Source organism: Pongo abelii, chromosome 13 (assembly GCF_028885655.2).
Source record: "Pongo abelii isolate AG06213 chromosome 13, NHGRI_mPonAbe1-v2.0_pri, whole genome shotgun sequence".
Lineage (NCBI taxonomy): Eukaryota > Metazoa > Chordata > Mammalia > Primates > Hominidae > Pongo > Pongo abelii.
In genome coordinates, this window is record NC_071998.2 from 96,913,559 (window position 1) to 96,936,496 (window position 22,938).

At 42.9% G+C, this 22,938-nt stretch overlaps 1 long non-coding RNA gene across 1 annotated transcript; it reads left to right on the top strand.

The window, feature by feature from the left end:
• The first annotated feature begins 387 nt into the window (after window positions 1-387).
• Window positions 388-8,902, top strand: LOC129047973 (uncharacterized). Its single transcript, XR_008509923.2, has 3 exons — window positions 388-1,202; window positions 1,908-1,986; window positions 8,768-8,902. It is a non-coding gene; the product is annotated as an uncharacterized LOC129047973 (long non-coding RNA).
• The last annotated feature ends 14,036 nt before the right edge of the window (window positions 8,903-22,938 follow it).

Sequence of the window (22,938 nt, forward strand, 5' to 3'; positions counted from 1 at the left end):
GGGTCAGGTTGCCACATCATACTCACCCACAGTGATAACTGAGAGAAATACTAGTTTGCTTTTCTCTCACTATAGTTTTGTGTCAGGAAGCAAAGTGTATGAAACTTGCAAACTCTGGAGTCAGACTGCCTAGTTGCAAATCCCAGCTCCAGCACCTACTTGCTGTGTAATCTTGGTTCAGTCACAGAACTTCTCTGTTCCTCAGTGTTCTCATCTGCAAAATGGGCATAATAATTATATCTGCATAATTAGTGTGTGTATCTCACACGGACCTGTGCAAACACATAAATAAATGTTGTTATAACTAAACACATTTCTATTATTTATTTAAACAAATTTTGCTAGTACCCATTAGGACTCAGGACTTTGTTCAGTGCTGGAGATATAGTAATGAATAAGACACAGTCCCTGCCCTCAAATTGCTTGCAATCTTCAGTGGGGAGAAAGATAGGAAAATGGGTAGTTATTGTACAGTGAATGAGTGCTAGGAGAATAGAAGTTGGGGATGTCTTGGAAGCACATGCAGTGGCTTCTAACGTGGTTGGTGGAGCCAGGAAAGACTGGAGGAAATGATTCTAGGTGAGTCCAGATGGCCAAACAGGAAACAAACATTCAAAGTGTTGTGGTGCGGGGTAGGTCAAGGGCATTCCAGGCAAAGGACTAGTCTGTACAAAGGCTATTTGGAGGCTAAAGGGAATATGTGGCCTTTGGGAGAGTGTACATGGTTCAATATGTTTGGAATTTGGCTTTCTGTGGAGGATATGGCCTGAGGTGGGGAGTCAGGGCCTGGAGGGGGTCCTACAGGTTAGTGTTTTCAAAAATGTAATGTGCTGGCAAGCCATCTGGAAATTTTGGCAGAATGCAGATTCTGATTGAGTCAGTGGTAAGCTCTCAGATTTTGCATGTCTAACAAGCTTCTAAGGGCTGCTGCTTTTGAATCACTTTGAATAGCAAGGGAGTAAATATTATGAAGGACTTGATTGTATTCTGCAAAAAAAGAAGGGTTTGAGTTTCTCTACAGATGAATGCCTCCTCATCCACTAAGATAAAACTTACTGTAGTTTTTATGTTTCTATGTTAGATTGACTTATTGGAATGTTTCTCAGAGAATGTCGAGGAGACCTTCTGCATCGTAATCACTAGGGGATGCTGATTAAAACTGCAGTCTCTCCTTGTTTATGGCAGATGACAAGTGCTGACTGGTAAGTTGAAGGCAACGCTGGAGATAGAACAGCAGCGTTTTGCAACCATCATAGTAAAGACTGGTTTGGGTCAGACATATCAATAGATGCTAAATCTAGGGGAATTTTGATTAAGATCAGGACATTTGCTTGATCTTGTATTGTTACTACATTTTAATAAATGGTATATTAGAAGCAAGGAAAAATATAGTTTCTATACAGTGGAGAGTGTGGACAATACCTTGACAGTGTTTTTGTTTTGTTTTGTTTTGTTTGGAGACAGTCTCGCTCCTTCACCAGGCTGGAATGCAGTGGCGCGATCTCGGTTCACTACAACCTCCCACCCAGGTTCAAGTGATTCTCCTGGCTCAGCCTCCTGAGTAGCTGGGACTACAGGCATGTGCCACCATGCCCAGCTAATTTTTTGTATTTTTAATAGAGATGGGGTTTCACCATGTTAGCCAGGATGGTCTCAATCTCTTGACCTCACAATCCACCCACTTCAGCCTCTCAAAGTGCTGGGATTACAGATGTGAGCCACTGCACCCGGCCAACGGTGTTTATATTTAACATCATCAATGAGGGGCAGACAGACCATGCAGGCCTTGAGACATGATACTTTGAGACGGACACACATCATATGGTATCACAGCTGGAAATGCATAATCTGGATCTACTCATGAAAAACATCAGTGTATAATAAAGAATTTGACCTTGTATCCTCAGCTTCTGGGAAGCAACCTGTGTTATATCTGTTGGAGCGTTTTTGTTCAGGATGGGAGCTGGCCACGCCTGCAGTCTTAAGGTAGGGTTGGCCATGCCAGAAAGACCAACCATGTGAATATGGCAAGGGCTTTGGGTCACATGATATTGGTAGACCTGGAGACTGAGTCCAACCCTGGGGCAATTAATCAATAAATCATGTCTATGTGATGGAGCCCCTAAGAAAACTCTGAGCACTGAGGCTTGAGTGAGATTTTCTCACTAACACTTGTGTGTATTGTCACACACAAATTCCTGGAGGGTAATGCATGCTAACTCCACGGAGAGGAAAACAGACACTTCACATTTGGAACCCTCCAAGACTTTGCTCTATAGCATCATTTCCTTTGGCTTATTTTAATCTATATTTTTCCCTGTAATAAACTGTAACCATGGGTATAATAGCTTAAAGTGAGTTCTGTGAGTTCTTCTAGCAAATTATTGAAATTTCAAAGGATTTTGGGAACTCCGTGAATTTGCAGTTGGTATCAGATGGGAGGACAGACTTGGGGACTGTGGCCTCACACTATGTAGTTTTACTAGCTTGGCAATCAGAAAACTCCAAATGAGGAACTGTCTATTTTTAAAAGTGGATGGTATTCTTCAAAAACTGTGAATGTTTGCCGGGCATGGTGGCTCACACCTCAAATCCCAGCAATTTGGGAGGCCAAGGTGGGTGGATCATTCGAGGTCAGGAGCTCAAGACCAGCCTGGCCAACATGATGAAACCGCATCCCTACTAAAAATAGAAAAATTAGCTGGGCATGGTGGCACATGCCTGTAATCCCAGCTACTTGAGAGGCTGAGGCAGGAGAATTTCTTGAACCTAGGAGGCAGAGGTTGCGGTGAGCCGACATTGCGCCACTGCACTCTAGCCTGGGAGACACAGTGAAACTCCATTTCAAAAACAAATAAAACAAATAAAACCAAAAAAACAAAAAATGTGAATGTCATAAAAGACAAAGCAAGGCCAATGACCTGTTTCAGATTAAGGGAGACTAAAAAGACATGACAACTAAGTGTAATACCCAAGCTTAGACTGGGTTCTGTACTGGAAGAAAAAAATCAATACAGGATATAAAGTTTATTAATAAAATTGAAAAGTGAATGGTAAATAATTATATCTGTGTTAAATTGACAACAGTCAGTAACTCTGGTTTGAAAAGAGCACGCCTATTCTTTTTAGCAGCTATGCACCGAAGTGCTTAAAGAGCCATGATTTCTCAAATGGTTTAGAAAAATTATGTACAGAGAGCAAATGATATAGCAGGTGACACAAAATATTATCAGGATATGAATCTGGATAAAGAATAAGTGGGTGTTCTTTGTGCTATTTTGCAACTTTTCTAGGTTTGAAATTATTTTCAAGTAAGAAGTTACATAAATTACAGGCACTGCACCTAGCACCCAGATCTTGGTTTCTAAAACTATTCTCTAATAAAAGAAATCAGCACTCCTTGAAGAAAAGTATTTTAGGAGTGGAATAGAAAAAATATAAAATGAGCATGAGACATCCTGTAGTGCCTGAAAGTAAGAAAGTGCTCAAAACTGAACAAATGAAAACCTGAATTGATTAAGGGTATATCAAAGGGAAACAGGAGCCAACCCAATGGCCAACATTGGAACAATTTGTGCAACAAAGTAAAGTAGTATTGGATTTTAACCTAAAGTGTGAAATAAATAGCCAATAATCTATGCTGACATAAAAGTGATTGAATAAATATATAAATGAAGAGAAGACGTAAATTTCCCATGTGGAAGAATTCTGAATAATTTATGTAGATTCTCTGCCCTCAAGAAGGGGAAGGCATAACTTTCTACTCCATTCATGTGGGCTGTATGCAGTGACTTCCTTCCAAAGAGGACAGTATGGAACTAGATTTAAAAAAATGCCCTTCATTGGAGAAAACTGACAAATACTACCTGAGTCAGTTGATCAACATCAATATCAACAGTGATAAACCCTGTTGATACTGTATACCCTTTATATGATGTGATGAAAAGGATACCTTACCTCTGTGGTTTTCCTGCCCGAAACCCATAACCACAGTGCAATCATGAGAAAAACATGAGATCAATTCCACTAGAGGGATATCCTATGAAATACTTGACTAATACACCTCAAAACTGTCAAAGTCACCAAAAACAAGGAGAATCTGAGGAACTGTCACAGCCAAGAGGAGCCTAAGGAGATATGACAATTACATGTAATGTGGTATCCTGAATGGGATCCTGGAATAGAAAAACACATAAAAAAGTATCAATATTTGTTCATGAATTTTAACACATGTACCATTCTGATGTAAGATGTTAAGAATACGGGAAACTGAGTGAGGATATATATTTAAACTCTCCAAACCATCATCTCAATTTTCCTGTAAATTTAAAACTGTCCTAAAATGTCCATTTTAAAAAAAATGCAGATCCTAGATTAAGTCGCTGGGAGTGGGGCCTGGGAAGTGGCATATTTATAAACTCAGGTAATTCAGATCAGTCAATGATTAAAAATCACTGATCTCACACTTAAAGTCATTTGGTTGCTCTGTTTCTCCCCAGCCATGTCTTAGTCAAGTTCTCCTTGTCTCTGAGACCCTCGGCTAATTTGGAGCCTGGCCCAGGGAAGCGCTCCATGTACACTGACTGAATAATTAATATTAAAGACCAGTTCTGTATGTGTGACAGCTCAGGTGGAGAGTGACAGTTAAAGCAATATTCTCCTCAGTTCAATTTCAACTAATCCTCATGAGTGAGCACTTGCTATCCATCAGGAGTCAACAGATATTTACCTAGGGCAACCCACTGCAATTGTTAATGATTCATTGCTCTCATTGAGCAGTGTTCGAAAGGAAGGAGTTGCCACTACTCAACCTTGGGGACCTGGTCTCTGGGGGATTGGGCAGGGAAACTAGGGAGGAAATGAGCCCTAGCTGTCTGCAGACATCAAAAGTGCATGATAGGGGAGCTGCTTTCTGTGTCTCCAACTGAGCAGAGCTGGGAATGGAGCCAGGCTATTGCCAGGGCCACCTGCCTGCTCATTCACAAACACTTATGGGGCACTGGCTTCCTGCTGCCTGGCCTGGCTAAATGCTTGGGCCAGAGAAGCACTGCCATCCTAGGGATCCCCTGCTGAACACTCGAGAAATGCCAGTATTGCCCCCTTGCTCTGCTGGCTTCCCCATGGTCTTGTCTGTCTTTTGGTCATTTTCTTCCTAGTTGGCTGCCCTTTCCTGGCATTGACCTTTGGCTCCAGCTACAGGTCCTATTTTTTTTTTTTTAATTCTGGGGTAACATCTTTGTGATTGAAACTTTGCTAAAGACACTCTTTGGCTCTGCTCTGGGACCTCCATCATGTTCTGCCTGTGTAGGGACCAGTCCTGAAGAGTATATGGACTATCAAGGCAAATTTAAGAGCAGTGTTGGAAAAGGGCTCCTAGAAGAGAAACAGGAATAGCAGCTTGCTCACTCTTTGCCAGGGTACTTTGCTAGTATCACCCCAGGTACCCTTAAAAACAGCCCAGTGAACAAGTATACCAATTTTCCAGAAGAAGAATTGAGGCTCAGTAAGATTCAGTTGCCTGTATCTAGTGAGTGACAGAGACGGTCTTTGAATGCAAACAGTCTCACATCATTGTATAAGCTAGGTTGGTTAACACAGACTAAGTAACAGTGGCTTAAAACAGAAGGTTTCTTTTTTTTTTTGAGATGGAGTCTCGCTCTTTCACCCAGGCTGGACTGCAGTGGCGCCATCTCGGCTCACTGCAAGCTCTGCCTCCCAGGTTCACACCATTCTCCTGCCTCAGCCTCCTGAGTAGCTGGGACTACAGGTGCCCACCACCACGCCTGGCTAATTTTTTGTATTTTTAGTAGAGACAGGGTTTCACCGTGTTAGCCAGGATGGTCTTGATCTCCTGACCTCGTGATCCGCCTGCCTTGGCCTCCCAAAGGTTTATTTCTTTATTTCATAAAAGTCCAAGCTAGGATGAAGGGATGGAGAGTTGGGTTGGTGTAACAGACACGCCTGTACCCCACCTAAATCACCCCAACATTCACCATTTCTATGTACCCAGGCCTACTTCCACCTTCTAGCACCTATGCCTGCCTGAGGGCTCTCCCTGACACCAGAGCACTCTGCCTGGTGGTGCAGCAGGCTTACGGTGCCAGGGAATAAATGGCCCCTTCCTCCAATATCCCTCAATCAACTTTTGCAGGTGTTGGTATATATAAGTACCCCAGCTTCCCCTTACCCCCAGGGCGGGACAGCTTAGAGTCACATTCAATACATCCCTCCAATTTTCCCATTTTGGTTGAGATCCAGCTGCCCATAGTGGTAGCTGACTTGGTAATGTATCATTGGTTTTCTTATCTTCTCTGTTTCACTTCCCCTCTCCCCTCCTGCTATTTTCTGGAATCACCTCTGAAATAAATGCATTGGAATCCTTATCTCCAGAGAAGCCCAAACCAAACAAATAGTGTTATACTCCACAAACCCTTAGGGACCCAAGCTCCTGAATGTTGTCATCATCATCCTGGGTCAAAGCTGGCTTATTATCAACATGTGCATTTTCTCACCCTTGAGAAAGAATAGAAAGTGGAAAGCAAGCTTCCTTTTAATGAAAACAAAACAAAACAAAAACAAAACCAGAAATAGCACACATTACTGTCCCTGCATCCCATTGTCCCATACCAAGTCACATGGTCATATCCAGCTGCAAGGGAGCCCTTGTACTCGGCTAATACTCAAGAATTTCATTACTAAAAGGAAGAAGTGAAGGATGGATTAGTATTAGCTATACCCAAAATACTAAATTTCCTTGTTAAGAAGCTGTGGGGGAGTGGGGGTTGGGTGAAATTGATGTGACTAGGGGGGTAGCCTGTGTCAGAATATAAAGGGCGCCTTTTGCAGATTAAGGGGCCTGGCTTTCATTGGGAGATGAGGAGGGGTCATTGTAACTTTTTCATCAGGCATGCAACTTGATGGAATTATTTTATTTAAACAGAACCCAACCCTCTATTGACAGTTAAGTGTTGGGCTGATGAGGTAAGACTAGAGATGGGGTCAGCAGGTGGCTGACCTTTGCAGGGATCCAGGCCTGCCCTGGGCATTGGCAGTGGAGATGGAGATGAGGTGACTAATTCAAGACTTGTTTAATCAGTATTGAGATGAGATGTGAAGACAGCGTTAAGGATGATGCTTTAATTTCAAGCTGGACTCCTGGGTTCTATACATTTAGAGGTTGAGACACTGTGGAACTCTTCCAGCTCTGTCTAGAGGCAGAATCTCTGCATGAGAGAAAGTAGTTTTTCTATGTTAGAATTTTTACTTGCCAACAGACTGGCCTTAGTTAAGTCACTCCAAGCGACAGTTTCTCTGCTTGTAAAACAAACTCTTCTTATCTTTTGTGGGCATTGTTACAGTGAATAAATAGGGTGAGAACCTTTGAGGGTGGACTAAATAGAAAGTTTTATAATAGGGAAAACTGAGGACAGACTTGGAAATTGAGAGGGTAGAAATCCAAAAAGTGAGCACAGCACACAAGGACATTTTAGAGGGAGCTTTCAAAAAGACTTTTATTGTATTTAGTGTGTATTGGAAAAACTCAGACTTTGGTATCTAGTGAGAGCTCCAGAGTTGTCTCTCTCACACTCTTAGCTGTGTGACCTCAGGCAAGTTACTCAACCTCTCTGAGTCACAGGCACTGCTTCAGTAAAGCAAATATAGGTACCTCTCCCTTTTTGGGTTGTGATCGTCATGTGAGAGTTGGCAAAGTGCCTGGCACAGAACCTGGTGCACAATGGTGCTTAACACATGTGAATTCTCTCTTCCCTTTGCCTTTAAGAGAAATCAAAAGATCCAGTTGACCATGTTGGTTTAGTCAAGCAATGGTTAATTCAGAGAGGAAAACTCACCCATCTGATATTTGGAATTTGGTCAAGGCAACTTGGTTGTTTGACCCAAATCTTCTTTTTCTACCAGTTGCGTTGGCGTGGTTTTGGCACAGCCTTTGTAAGAGCTACTTGCTGGAACACTGAGAGAAGGTGGCTCTGTGGAAATTCAAGGCAGAATGAATATAATGATTTTAGAAATATAAGAGTGACATGAAATCCATTAAATAACATTTCCCCCCTCCCACTTCAGGGTAACAACTCCAGAATTGAGAGGAATGGCTCCAACAGAAGGAGAGGGAGCCATAGTTTGCGGTCCATATGCCCACTTCATTTTGCAGTTACTCCTGGCTGCCCATCTGTTCATGACTGCCTAGTCTAGCCATGGGGCTTATAAAACGGTGTCCACATACACGGATGCCTTCACTAAACAGATGCGAGAATGAGGAATGTCCATGTCTCACACCAAGCACATTCAGCATCCCTTTGTGCCTCTTTCTGCTCTGTTTACTTTGCCTTTCAATTTCACTTAAATATATTTCCAAATTATTGTTGTATTTACAACAAGATGGGAAAATGAAGGGGTTCTAAAATCTGTGGGATTCCTAGGCTGTGCTAGGTATTCACTGGGCACTCTATGTCTAATATTAATATCTCATAAAATCATCGCCACAGTGTAGCCATGAGTTTCACTGTTTTACTGATGAAGAAACTTAAGCTTAGAGAAATGAAGTCACTTGCCCAAATTAATACACTAGGAAATGGAGGCACTGGGATTGAACGGTAGTCTAATTGCAGACGTTTTACTCTGGGACTGATGATGAACAATGATTAGAATACCCTAGCATACACACACACTCACACATGCGCGCGCGCACACACACACACCCCTCAAGAAACCAACCAACTGACCTTATTCAGCTTTCTGTCTCCCCTAACAGAGGACCTCTATTTTGAGAGTTTGAGCTGAAATGACTTCCTTGATGCTAAAGGATGAGCTCCCTCTAGTGGCAGTGTGTGGTTTGGCGCAACCTCCGTTGCCTGGGGACACAGGTAAATACAGAAAGACATTTTCTTTTATGTGGCACTATTTTGTCTAAAGATACATTATTGAGACTCTCTTAATACAATGCAAAAATGGAATCCAAATCTGGGTTTACCTCCAGATGGAGGAATTGCATTTTCACTGAGCTCTGTGATTTCCCAAGAGCTCTCACATCTCTGTCTCAAGGTCTTCACAGCATCCCTGGGAGACACTTGGCCTTTCCTTACAGTTGGGAGAGCTAGGAATCAGAGAGGTTAGGTGGCTTTTCCAAGGTTGCACAGCTGGTCAGGAAAGAAGACATAATTCTAATTGGGGGTATCTACTTTCAGACCTTGTGCCCTTTTTTTTTTTTCTTAAATTATACTTCATGTTCTAGGGTACATGTGCACAACATGCAGGTTTGTTACATAGGTATACATGTGCCATTGGTTGGTTGGCACAACCAACCTACTGCCACCTTGGAGGTTTCACCTTTCTCTTCTTTCCCTAAAAATAGCAGCTCCTGGCGTACCTGTGCCACCTTCTCCATCTGGAGAATACAAACCACATAGATGCTGTTTGCTGCACCCATCAATTCGTCATTTACGTTAGGTATTTCTCCTAATGCTATCCCTCCCCCGGCCCCCCACTCCCCAGCAGACCCTGGTGTGTGATGTTCCCTGCCCTGTGTCCATGTGTTCTCATTGTTCTACTCCCACCTATGAGTGAGAACATGTGGCGTTTGGTTTTCTGTCCTTGTGATAGTTTGCTTAGAATGATGGTTTCCAGCTCACCCATGTCCCTGCAAAGGACATGAACTTATCCTTTTTTATGGCTGCATAGTATTCCATGGTGTATATGTGCCACATTTTCTTAATCCAGTCTATCATTGATGGACGTTTGGGTTGGTTCCAAGTCTTTGCTATTGTGAATAGTGCCGCAATAAACATACGTGTGCATGTGTCTTTATCGTAGAATGATTTATAATCCTTTGGGTATGTACACGGTAATAGGATCTCTGGGCCAAATGGTATTTCTAGTTCTAGATCCCTGAGGAATTGCCATACTCAGACCTTGTGCTCTTTCAACTGTATCATGGAATCTTTCTATTCCCCAACTTGATGTGTGTCACAGGGGGTTATCCCTCAGCTGAAGGACAGGTAATCATGGTGATGATGTGGGGATTAAATGAGACAGATTAAATTATGACATATAGTTATAATTTCCTGCCATTTATTCCTCTTTCCTCTGGTCCATCCTCTTACTGCCTCAGAAAGATTAAAGTAAAAACCACAAATTCCATCATATCCTTGCTTGAAAACCCCCGTGTCTCCCCATGACTCTCAGGATAAAATGGAAACTCTTAGGCTTGGCATACAAAATCTTTCATGATCCGAACCCACCTTACCTCTCCAGGCTTATGCACCTTAACCTACTGCCACCTTGGGAGAGTTCACCTTTCTCTTCTTTCCCTAAAAACAGCAGCTCCTGTCGCACCTGTGCCACCTTCTCCATCTGGAGCAATTCTACTAACCTTCCCTTTCCAGGTGAGACAGCACCTCTCTCTGAAGAATTTTGAAACCCCACAGATCATGCTCTATTTCCTCTTCGGTAATTCTGACACTTGATGCTCACCCCACATTGTTCTTAGTTTATGAGCTGTGATTTTACTTTAAGCATTTTTTTTTCTCTCTCTCTCTCTTTCTCTTTCTCTTAACCAGTCTAGCTATCGGGCTAGTTGTTCCTGGCTTAGTTCATCTCTGGGTCTCCAATGCCTACCACAGTTTCTGGCACAAAAGGAGTTCACTAAATGTTTGCTGAATGGCTTCAGGAAAGCTACAAAGGAACACCTCTGGGCATTGTGGACAGATTTAAAGCCAACTTGATGTGTTAAATGGGGTTTAGGGCTACTTGATTATTTGTAATACAACTCCATTATAAGCCTGTATTCAAACGCCATTGACCATGGTTTTAAAATAAATGTAAAAAAAAGTATCTTAAGAAAAAAATGGTTGAAATTAGGAGTCATTTGGTTAACCTTGGGGTTTTTCTTCATGGTGCTTTCAGAAACTCCTGAGCATCAGAAGAGAAGGAAGTTTGTGGCTTCTTGAATGACTCAGGGCTTAGAAGGTCTGGGTTGTTTTGCAGCACAAATATGGATTAGTTGACCACAGCAAGATGGGTGCTCGAGGAGAGAGCTCTCAATGGCCCTTCTCTATGGACTACCCTGGACCATCTCACTTCTGTCTCTAGGAATCCATGAAGAGCTGACCCAGCTGGTCCCTAGTTGACCTTTCTTGAGTTAAATTTTGAATTATTTTAATCATCATCTAGAAAATCTCTTGACTAGTGTCTTTGATTCCCTGAAGCTCTACTATAGCATCCCCGACCAATGAGCTTTTAGCACTTGCTCAAACGTAATGGGCTCATTCCTCTGGAAATAGCCCATCAGTTGTTATGGCAAAGACTTTCCTTAAATATTGATCTAAACTTGCCCTGATTAACATCCCACCTACTAGTTAGGTGTGGGAGGCATAAAACCTTCTTTTCTTCCCTACTAAAAATATTTTCCGCATTGCCAACTTTTGAACCCCTTTTGCTCATAGACATAGCTAATAGCTTCCCCTGAGCAATATCTGAGCAGGCTTGGAGGTCTGACTGCCTGGTGGGCAGCACGCAGCTGTCATGGTAAGTGTGAAATGAGATATATCCAGTCACACACCAACATGAAAGCATCTGTAGCTTCCTCTGTTGAGAGATGGCCAAGGCTGGAAAAAAGTCTTTATTATGAATGACGATAACAGGAATTAAAAACCGCCATGTTCCCTCAATCATAAAAATCAATGATTTTATTTTCTGTGTATGCTGCCAATTGTCCATCCATATGCAGAGCTCACATTTACAGTTACACTGATAAGCTGGGTATTTCCTGTGTTTTTCTCTGCTGAAAGTATCCTCTGTTTCATGTCATAGAAAAGCCACTTGTATTATTTTAATGGCTATAGAACAGTTATTTGAGTGGAGGCACCATGATTTACTCCACCGCTCCCTCACATTGGACAGGCAGGTTGTTTCCAGGTTTTTGGCTATAGTGGATATAGTATGACTCAGTGCTACCCCTTCCTGTTCCCAGCTTCCTGCCAGGGACCCTGGCCTGGCCCTCAGTCTGTCGTGTCTGAGGATAATAGTCTATTGGGCTTTGATGTAATCCCATGGGTCTGAAGGAGTCTGGCTACCCTTGGCTTGTGACTTACAGAGCTTTAGGAAGCCTTGGCTCCTCCATGGCCAGACAATCCCCACCATGTGGCTTTACCTTATACCTGGGCTTTTTCTTTGGTTTTCAATTCCCTCGCTGGGGGCCTGGCCCAGACCCCTGTGGTCAGACCACATTCTTCTGTGGTAGATGCTACAGTAGCCACCCAGACCCCTCTTCATAAATGAAGGACATGGTTCCCCAGCTGCTGGTGATGTTGCCTACAGGTAGTTCTACAGGGATTGCCTTTGTGGAAGGCAGCCACCTCACCCAGGCCACGTGCCCCCTTCTGGGTCACCACCATGACTGATGGGAGGATATAAGGGACTAAACCTGTCTCTCCAACCTGGAACAACTCTGAATGGCCATAGTAGTTTCAGAGTCTACTGTAAGCTTGGCTGAGGCCTCCATCAAGGCTGCGGCCCAACTTCTCCCTCTGCCCAATCCTGCTTTCTTCCTTCCCCTCTCTTCCGTAGGCATTGATCCAGCGAACACACTCAAGCGAACCTCCTGCACTCTAATCACCATCTCAGAGTGCCTCCTGGGAAATCCAACCTGTGACCCCTTCCTGGTCCCTGCTCCCTGGGCTCTACTCTCCCCCACAGCAGCTAGCTGTCGCCTAGGAGGCTCATGCGGGAGGGATGTCCTCTTCCCTGGGCCACTACCTGGGAGGCTGATGCAAGTGGGATGTCCCCCTTTCCTGGGCCACCACTCATGCAGCTCCCCTGAGCTGCAACATTGCACTCAGCTACAGTCAGAGCCTTACTGACCCCTGGCTGATTCAGTTTCCAGCTCTTCCTCTGAGATTGTTTTCAATTCTTATCTCTTCCTTAAACCTCCACAATCAAAGAGTTACTGATTTCTGGTGACTGGGTAATGAGACTATCCAGAAGAGCATATTCCTTCCTTCTCTCCCACCTATCTCTTCCTCTCCTCCCCGCTATCACTACTTAGTGGCCTTCCATTGTCCATCTCTGCTTAGACTGTGGCCACGTTCTGTTAACTGGCCTCCCTGTCTGCTCTTGTCTCTCTGCTGTCCTCCTCTATGCTACAGCCAAAGAAACCATTCCAAGGCTCACATTTGCTCATGTCATTCCCTTGCTGATCACACTACAATGAATCCTTGTGATTTATAAGAAGACAAAGCCTAGACTCAGCAGAACACAGAAAGCCCTCTACGGTCTGAGCCCAACTGCCTCTATGTCTCTTGTAACCCTGGACTTTCCTCTGGTTTCCTGAATGCTGAAAACTCTTGCAAGCTTCCAGGAGTTTTCTCAGGCTGTTCCCACTGCCTGGAATGCTGTTCTCAACTTTCTTCACCTCGTTAACTTGCTTATTCTTCCAGATTCAGCTCAATTGTCAGCCTTGCTAGGAATCTTTTTTGTAAACCTCCAAGGGATGGCTAACAGCCCCACCTTAGTTGGTCTCATGACCCCCCATGCTTACTACTTACCTTTAGTATGGTTGTATTTTCTTGCTTTTTTATGAGACACGGTCTCACTCTGTCATCCAGGCTAGAATGTGATGATGCATTCATATCTCATTGCAGCCTAGACCTCCCGGACTCAAGCCATCTTCCTACCTAAGCCTCCCAACTAGCTGGAACTACTACATATGCATGCCACTATGCTCGGCAAATTTTTAATTTTTTTCTGCAGAGACAGGGTATCACTATGTTGCTCAGTCTGAGGTCTCAAATTCCTGGTTTCAAGTCATCTTCCCAACTTAGCCTCCCAAAGTGCTGGGATTACAGACGTAAGTCACCATGTCCAGCTTTACCTTTAGTATCAAAACATGCCTTCACTTCTGTCTATTTCTGTGTTCAGTGAGTTTTTTGAAGACATTGAGCAAGTCTTGGCTCATACCTGCATTTCTAATACCTGATGTACATGGCACTGAGTAGATGTCTCTACCGGACCCAGCCTGAGGCTCTTAATTTGTCGTGTTGCATTGGTTTGCAAAGCATTATATCAATTTAAATTGTTATAAGCAATGTGCAAATGAACCAATTTCATGATAACCTCACCAAGGTTGAGTATTATTAGTCTTAAATTTGATGGCTATAAAATGCTGTATATTGTTTTGATTGCATTTTTATAGATATTGGGATTAAACATTTTCCCATGTGACTTGCTGATTAATTGCATCTCTTCTTATATGGATGATATATTCCTGCCCTTACCTTTGCATTATAACCTACAGCCTCATGTCAATTTCCTGACTTAGAAATATCAACACCGAAGTAGGCTCTTCCAGACATGAGTTGGCTTGAATATGGCTGTGTGATTTTGAAATAGTTACGTCCCTCTGTGGGCTTTAGTTTCCTTTCTTTAAAATGATAGGTTGCTTTACTTAGCTCCTGGCTGGAATCACTTGGTAGCCTTTAAAAAAACACAGACTCCTGGGCTTAACTCTACTGACTTGGTCTCTCTATGATTTTTCTAAGGCCCCTAGGTGACTCTGGTGCGGCCACTTCAGCCAGGTTCATAGCCTGACTTTGGGAGTCATGGGCCTCCCAGCTCTGTGGTCTGTGTAGTTCTGTGTGGCCTGGGTATGTGGCGCCTGCAGAAAAGAAGAAAGGAGGAATCTGTGGCTGTGTTCTAAGACCCAAGGCCCCATGTGGAATGAAGAGCATTCTTATTCTGTGTGGCTCCTGAGGGAGACCAGCATGAAAATGTGGCTTTTGGCTCTGCAAATATGGAAACTTGCCAAAGACTCACATGACCCAACACAGAGGCAGGAAGCCTTGGGGGCTGTGGGGAGAGTCAGCATAGTGATGCACAGAAAGGGCTTGGCTCTGGTGCTCCCACAGAGCAAACCCTTTGTAAATGAATGCAGTGTTCACACACTCAGGCCTGGCAGATGGATGTCTTGGCCCCGCTCTCTGCTAGCTGTGTGACTTCAGGCAAGTCTTGGTTACTTCATCTGCAAAATGGGGATAATAGTAGTTCCTGTCTCATTGAGTTATTTGTTTTTAATTACAGCTTTATTTACATATTTTAACATTTATTTTATTTATTGTTTGAGACAGGGTCTTACTCTGTTGCCCAGGCTGGAATGCAGTGGTACAATCACAGCTCACTGTAATCTTAAACTTCTGTTCTTAAGCGGTCCTCCACCCTCGGCCTTCCAAAGTGTTGGGATTACAGGCATGAGCCACCACACCTGGCCTTAACAGCTTCCCTGAGATATAATTCACATACCGTAGAATTCACCCATTTAAAGTGTACAATTCAGTGGTTTTTAGTGTGTTCACAGAATTGTTCCACCACCATATCACAGACTTATTTTGAAGATAAAATGAGACCACGCAGGAGAAACATTTAGCACAGTGTCAGAGGCATAATGTGAGTAATGAATGCCAGATATTATTGTCCTTGATAGATTCCTTATCCTTGGTGAGGTCTGAGAGTTTTTGGAGTGACAACTTCATAGGGCTATTGCAGGGGACACTTGGATATTAGGGAGAGAGGAATAGGGCCCAACTGAGCGAGCTCCCAGGTCTCTTCTACCTTGTGGGGCAGCACATCTACAACAATAATTATTAATATACACATGTGTGCAAATCATGTAAAATTCATTAATCCTCACATTAGCTCTGGGAGTTTAGTTTTTATCCTCATTTGTCCCCATTCCTCAAAGGTGAAAACTGAGGCTTCCAGAGGCTGTGGCTTTTCCAAGATCAAAATTCCATGATCTCTTTATATAGCACAGATAAACACGTCTATTTGCCACCTACTTTTGCTGGTTTTGGACATCATTTAAGTTGCAAGTTTTCAGAAAGTATAAGATCCAGGTGGAAAAATTCCAAGAAGTACAGAAACTGACTTTAAGTTTATCTGATGAACGGTAGCCAGCAGTTCCCCTCTCTCTGCACTTTTTCCTTTCTTACTTCTCCTTTGATTTTCTCTTGCATGCTACAGGTCAAGGGGACACACAGACAAGGACAACAGGCAAGAGGGGGCTCTTTAATGAGGGTATGATGGGTCTGGGAAAGTCAGGAGGTAGCATTCCAAATCCACTGTGTGCTTGGACCCTACGGAGTGCATTTGGTTTAAAATCCCAGTGCAAAATTGTATGGTATGCGAATTATATCTTGAGGGAGTGCCTGCCCACCCAGTTTTCCCCAAGTGGGTTTGAGTCAGTGCCAGCCCATCCTGGGCTACTTTCCTCTTTCTCAACTTCCAATTGAATGTACTGATGCCACTCTACAGGTGCCCTCTTTATCCTATCCCATCCCCATCCCCGTGGAGGCTGGGAGGGGGCATCTGCTACAGGTACCTTTCTTCCTTCCAGGGAATGAGACTCAGTTTCATCAGCCTCCTTGTTAAAGAAGGAAAGACAGATGCAGCCCTGGCTGCTGGGACCTTCTACTGTGACCTGAGATGTGCCCCTGCCCCATCCCTCCCCATGTATTTGGATGCTCTCCTTAGACAGAGGTTTTACTATTTCTGAGTCTCAACAAAACTCGATGAGTCCTAGCCCATATAATTGGTCTGTCTCTGTTCCCTCTTCTAACTTCCTGTTCCGGTGGCACCTTGTTTGTGAGGCTGGCTTCCTGTGCCCCAGCTCCAGTCTCTTTGGTCAGACGCCCAAATGCTAACTGTGACCCCTCTCCTGGCTGAGCACTATCTATTTTTGTTTATGATTAAATCCCCACGATCTAGCTTTATGCCTGGCACACAATAGGAGCTAAATATTTATTGAACAAATAAATTATAAGCATTCAAGGGAAATTAGTATTCCAGGAATGGGTGGCAATCAGTTATTTGTTTTCAAGTCAGGATGATTTTTAAAGTTTTTATTGTTTATTTTCACCCAAACCTAACCTGCTAAAGAAACATATGACTGATTTTCTTAGATTTTAAAAGGTGCCAGAGGACTTAATTTGACATACAGAAACTCTTCAAATTTCTGAACGTTACCCCGGATGCTCTTGCTATATCATCCCACATCCTGTTCAGATTTCTGCTGTTTAGATTTGATGTGTCTTCCCATCCCACATGGGGATAAATGGCTTTTTAACAATTCTGTAATAAAATGACTTCAGCCATCTTTGCTATTTAAAACCTGTATCTATCCAGATATTTATTTATAAGCACATCCCCTTATATGGTTTGAAGGGATTCAGATACTCTTTGGAGGTATTTCAAATCTAAGACTTCACTTTTCAAAAATCAAATTTTGTGGTTGTTTCTCTGTGGGAAGACCAACCACTTTAGTAATAAAATAAAGGGGAATAACAATGGCCAGGCATACATGGAATGTGAGGCAGGCTTGATAAGGTGCCAGGGGGTGTGGAAGTGTTCCTCCAGGTTTCCCTTGTGGTTGCTTGTTCTTGGCCCGTCAGGAGGAAAGCCCCAGAAGCCCCATTCCAGAAAATTGGCTTGTTCTCCAGAGCACCTTCACTTGCCACAGTGGAGCTGCATCTGTTGGCTCTGGATTTTAACACATTCATTGCCTGGCCTCTGTTACGGATTGAACTGTGTTTCCTCCTCCACCAAATTCACATGTTGAAGCCCAACCTCCCAAGGTGACTATATTTGGAGATAGGGCTTTTATGGAGGTAGTTAAGATTAAATGAGGTCATAAAGATTGGGGCTTTAACCCAATAGGACTGTTGTCCTTATAAAAAGAGGAAGAGATGTCGGCGCACTCTCTCCACACATGCAGAGAGGAAAGGCCATGCCAGGACACGGGAAGAAGACAGCTGTCTTTCTCTTCACCAGGAAGACACACTTTGCCAGACAGTGAATTTGCTGGCGCCTTGATCATGAACTTCTAGCCTCCAGGACATGAGAAAATCAGTGGCTGCTGTACAAGGCAGGGTGGTGTTCTATTATGGTAGCCCAAGTACACTAATACAGGCTCCAAGTGGGTTTTCTTTTTCTATTCCTTTTTCTCCCCAGGGACAGTGTATTTGTTTCTTAGGGCTGCCATAAGAAATTACTATACCCTTGGTGGCAGAAAACAGCAGATGTTTATTCTTTCAGAGTTCCAGAGGCTAGAAGTCCAAAATCAAGATGTCAAAAGGGTCACACTCCCTCCAAAGCCTCTAGCAAGAACACTTCCTTGCCTCTTCCCACTTCTGGTGGCACCAGTTATTCCTTGCCTTGTGACAGCACCACCTTGAGTTGTGCCTCTGTCATCACATGGCCTTCTCCTCTCTCTGTGTCCTTTTCTGTCGCTTATAAGAACACTTGTCATTGGATTTAGGGCCCATCCAGATAATCTAGATGAGTTCATATCAAGATCTTTAATTATATCTGCAAAGACCCTTTTTCCAAATAAGGTCACATTTACCCACTAAGGGGCTTAGGATGTGGATGTATGTTTTGGGGTCCCACCAATCAACCCACTAGATAGGCTATTTTATGTAACACAAGTGATGACCAACATATATACATTGTTTGATAATTGTGCCCTTTCACCAAGCATGAGCTCATATGATCTAGACAAATGCTGGGAGTGGTAGCTCTTATTATGTCCATTCTACAGAGGAGGAAAGGAAGTTAAGTGACTTGGTCAAGGCCACACAGTGAACAAATTATTGGCTACATTTTAATCCAAGGTTTCCTGTCTCCAAATTCCATGTTCTTCTTACTGTGCCCTAGTGGCTGTCAATTTCCATTGATGAAATGAAGATGATGGTGTTAAGAAGAGTAGCCATGAGCCTGTATTAAATGCTTACTCTGGGCCTGGCCCTGTGCCAAGAGTTGTGTTTGTGCTATTTCTCTTAATCCTCACCACAACTCTAAAAGGTAGATGCTATTATAATATCCATTTTATATGTAAAGAAACTGAGGCACAGAGAGTTGAAGGTAGATGTCTAAGGTCCCCAGATGACAAATAGCAGAGGTAGGATTTGAACACACGTATTTTGAAATCAAAGCACAAAGTCTTAATCCATGTTGGCTGCTTCCTTGAAAGAATAATATAGTACCTTGACATTTGCAAGTGCCTGTGGAATTAAAATCCAAATAGCATACACATTAATGGGCCAGGCTTTGGAGTCAAGCCTGCACTGTATTCTACCTGCCTTTTAGGTCCAGAGAGGAAACACAACAGAAGGAGCATGGATTCTGGAGCCAGCCTGTGTCTAGGTTTGAATACTTGTTCTACCAATTCCTATCTATGTGATACTGAGCAAGGCTATTTTCTTCAGTTAACTAGGAGTGATACTCCTAGTACCTACTTCATAGGTGGTTCTGTGGATTTAATGAGTTTACGTTAGCATTTGCAAAGCTTTTAGAACAGTGTCTGGCACATGGTAATGGCTATATAAGTGTTCGATTTAAAAAATAAACCCCAAAATCTTCTTAGAGTCTCAAGGTAGGGGTTAGACATACCTTAGGTAACTTGGGTGAACATTAAATGCAAACATCCCCAACATAATGCCTGATTCAATGTTGTAGACAATAAACGGCTACGGTTATTATGGTATGTGGGGAGTCAAAGGGTACCTTGATCTCCTTCCCAGCCCTTCTTTGGAAAGAACATTATAGCTCCAGACTCCAGGGGCGGAGGCCTTCAACTTCACACCCCACTTGGCACAGACAGACAGAGTTGTCTTGGGTGATTTTAAGGGAAGCAATTTTGTCTCCCTTTAAATCCAGAGTTGCCAATTTTGCATCATCAATATTCCTGTACAGGAGTGTAGTTTACTGGCATGAAACAATTATCTTCACACTTAAAAACAGGGGTGAGTGGTTGATAGCCACAATCTTACCCCAGTTTTCCTGGAGTATTAGCCTAGAAGCCTCATGACTGACTATAAAGGGATTCTGGTAGTGTAGGGAAGCAAAAGTGAAGTTTAGTACCAGCAGTCTAGGCTTCCTGGGGAAGGGTCTTCAGAGAAAAGTTACTTTTCAAAGACTGTTTGTATTATGTCACGAAGAAAGAAAAGTGGATGTTAGGCTGGGATGAGTGGATCTTCTAATCCACTTCTCTCTACTTTGTTTTTTCCTCTTCTACTTTCCCATATCTTAACCTGGATCATCAACAAGCTGCTAGCAGGTCTTATGTAGATTATATGAAATGATATCACTTAAAATTTTATAGGTCTACAAATTATAGACCCTTTCAACTTACCTAATTTCATTTAATTCTCGTAATCACTCAACATGATTCCCATTTTACAGATGAGAAAATTGAGGACCAGAGAATTTAAGTCCCAGCACATAAGCTAGGTAGCTAGAGAATCAGGATCACAGCTCAGATTTATTAAATTCAATTTTTGTGTACAGCCTTGGCAGTTCTGGAAGGAGACAAAGCCAGAGATATAACTTTCCTTCTTTTCTTTGGAAACTGTTCCTTCTCTTCCTGTCAGCTCTCCCATCCTGCAGCCCCAGAAGACCTGAAGGGGTATGGCACCTAAGCTAGCTCTCTTCAGCCAGATTTTCTCTAACCCCCTCCCCACAAATGCTAAGCAAATGTTGCACAAAGACTTCTGCGGAGGACACTGTGCCTGAAACGATTCCCCAGGGTGTGTTTGTACCTTATGCATCTCTGGGATCCTCAGTCTGGAATGGAACCCCCTACCTCACCTCCAGAGGAGTAAAGCTATGCCCTCTTATCTTTCAGCTGTGCACCGACTGTTCTCCCACCAAAAGGCTCTGAGCTTTGTGAGGGCAAGACTGGGCACTGGTGAGGTGCTTAGCAGATGGGTGTTTCCCAAAGTTGAGTTGTATTGTGGATTCTTTCCAGTTCTGGCCTGTTTATTTTTCTGGATTGAAGGAGTAGGGCTGGCTTCATGGGATGCCATCTGTGTCATTGCATGGGGCTCTGCCCTTAGAAAGTCCCTGAGCATGGCTTCAGAACAGAAGCAGAACATGCTCTGTTTTTTCTTTCTTGACAACAGAGAAATTCTTAATAATCTTTGAATAAGGGGCCTTGCAAATCATGTAGTTGTCCTTGGAAAGGAGGCTTGTTTATCTTCAGGTCTTCCAACCAAAAGCCCCATGAGCTCCAAAGACCTGACTTGTCCTTTGGGTGGTGTACATTTAAACAGATGTATAGAAGTTAGCATTTTTTATTTGGTCAATCTTTTCTTTATCATTTGTGTCCCTGGTCCTATGATTAGGAAGTTTTCTTCTGCCTCTCCAATATGGTATATCTGTCTGTTTTTTCTTTTTTAAATATTTTATTTTAAGTTCTGGGATACATATGCAGGATGTGCAGGTTTGTTACATATGTAAATATGTGCCATGGTGGTTTGCTGCACCTATCAACCCGTCACCTAGGTATTAAGCCCACCATCCATTAACTATTTATTCTGATGCTCTCCCCCATCACCCCTGTGCCCTCCCAACAGGCCCAAGTGTGTGTTGTTCCCCTCCCTGTGTCCATGTGTTCTCATTGTTCAGCTCCTGCTTGCAAGTGAGAACATGCCATGTTTGGCTTTCTGTTCCTGTGTTAGTTTGCTGAGGACAATGGCTTCCAGCTCCAAACACATCCCTGCAAAGGACATGATTTTGGGCTGGGCGCAGTGGTTCGCGCCTGTAATCCCAGCACTTTGGGAGGCCGAGACGGATGGATTGCTGAAGTCAGGAATTCGAGACCAGTCTGGCCAACATGGTGAAACCTCGTCTCTACTAAAAATACAAAAAAATTAGCCAGGCATGGTGGCGTGCCCCTGTAATCCCAGCTACTCGGGAGGCTGAGGCAGGGTTATTGCTTGAACCAGGGAGATAGTGGTTGCAGTGAGCTGAGATTGTGCCACTGCACTCCAGCTTGGGTGACAGAGTGAGACTACTCTGTCTCAAAAAAAAAAAAAATGATTTTGTTCCTTTTTATGGATGCATAATATTCCATGGTGTATATGTACCACATTTTCCTTATTCAGTCTATCACTGATGGGCATGGGCATTTCAGTTCATTCCATGTCTTTGCTATTGTGAATAGTGCTTCAATGAACATACATGTGCATGTATCTTTATAATAGAATGATTTATATCCTTTCTGGTATATACCCAGTAATGGGATTGCACAGTCAAATGGTATTTCTGGTTCTAGGTATTTGAGGAATTGCCACAGTGTCTTCCACAATGGTTGAACTAGTTTACATTCTCACCAACAGTGTAAAAGTGTTCCTATTTCTCCACAGCCCCACCAGCATCTGTTGTTCCTTGATTTTTAATAATCACCATTCTGACTGGTATGAGATGGTATCTCACTGTGGTTTTGATTTACATTTCTCTGATGATCAGTGATGTTGAGCATTTTTCCATATGTTTGTTGGCCACATAAACATCTTCTTTTGAGAAGTGTCTGTTCATGTCCTTTGCCCACATTTTGATGGGGTTGTTTGGTTTTTTTCTTGTAAATTTGTTTAAGTTTCTTGTAGGTTCTGAATATTAGACCTTTGTCAGATGGATAGATTGAAAAAATTATCTCCCATTCTATAGGCTGTCTGTTCACTCTGATGATAGTTTATTTTGCTGTGCACAAGCTCTTTAATTTAATCAGATCCCATTTGTCAATTTTTGCTTTTGTTGCAATTGCTTTCGATGTTTTCATCAAGAAATCTTTGCCCATGCCTATGTCCTGAATGGTATTGCCTAGATTTTCTTCTAGGATTTTTATAGTTTTGGGTTTTACATTTAAGTCATTAATACATCTTGAGTTAATTTTTGTATAAGGTGTAAAGGCGTAAGGAAGGGGTCCAGTTTCAATTTTCTGGATATGGCCATACAGTTCTTTCAGCACCATTTATTAAATGGGGAATCCTTTTCCTATTGCTTGTTTTGGTCAAGTTTGCTGAAGATCAGATGGTTGTAGATGTGCAGTCTTATTTCTAAGATCTCTATTCTGTTTCATTGTTCTATGTGTCTATT